This window comes from Octopus bimaculoides, chromosome 3 (assembly GCF_001194135.2).
Source record: "Octopus bimaculoides isolate UCB-OBI-ISO-001 chromosome 3, ASM119413v2, whole genome shotgun sequence".
In the NCBI taxonomy this organism is placed as follows: domain Eukaryota; kingdom Metazoa; phylum Mollusca; class Cephalopoda; order Octopoda; family Octopodidae; genus Octopus; species Octopus bimaculoides.
Genome location: NC_068983.1, coordinates 119,433,029 through 119,433,826, shown reverse-complemented (window position 1 = coordinate 119,433,826; position 798 = coordinate 119,433,029).

Sequence of the window (798 nt, the reverse complement as noted above, 5' to 3'; positions counted from 1 at the left end):
GAAGGGTTTCGGAAAATTCACGTAAGTTGGCTTTCACGAAAACGGGTAAATTTTTATGTAATCTTCAAAAAATACCTTTCAGATTACGTAGATAATAATTACAACGGAATTTAAAATGGGGGAAAAAAATGGTAGTCTCGTGCTCATACCCACTGACACATCACATATTCTTATTAAGTGACACTTGAAATTTCTAAAAACAATTGTGATGTGAGTCAGTATGTATGTGTACGATAACATCAATTTTCTTTTTCATGTTAAATAACGATATAATCGTAATCTGTGTAATCTGAAAAGTATTTGTAGAATATTTCATAAAATATACCTATTTTCTGAAAGATATGAGGAAACAAAGTCGACTCGTGTGAATTTTCTGAAACCCCTCAGCCCATCCTTGGGAAAATTTTCTTCTCATTAAAATCCAATACAATGGTAATACGCACCACCCAAAGCGTATTTGTAGAAAATTTCACTAAAAGAATATACATTTTTCTGGAAGTTATGAGGAAACAAAGTTGTTGGTGGTAATGGGTGGGTGGAGCGCACACATGTGTACGCATGCCTACATGTGCATGTGTTATTTCTTTACTACCCACAAGGGGCTACACACAGAGGGGACAAACAAGGACAGACAAACGGATTAAGTCGATTATACCGACCCCAGTGTGTAACTGGTACTTATTTGATCGACCCCGAAAGGATGAAAGGCAAAGTCGACCTCGGCGGAATTTGAACTCAGAACGTAGCGGCAGACGAAATACCGATAAGCATTTCGCCCGGTGTGCTAACGTTTCTGCC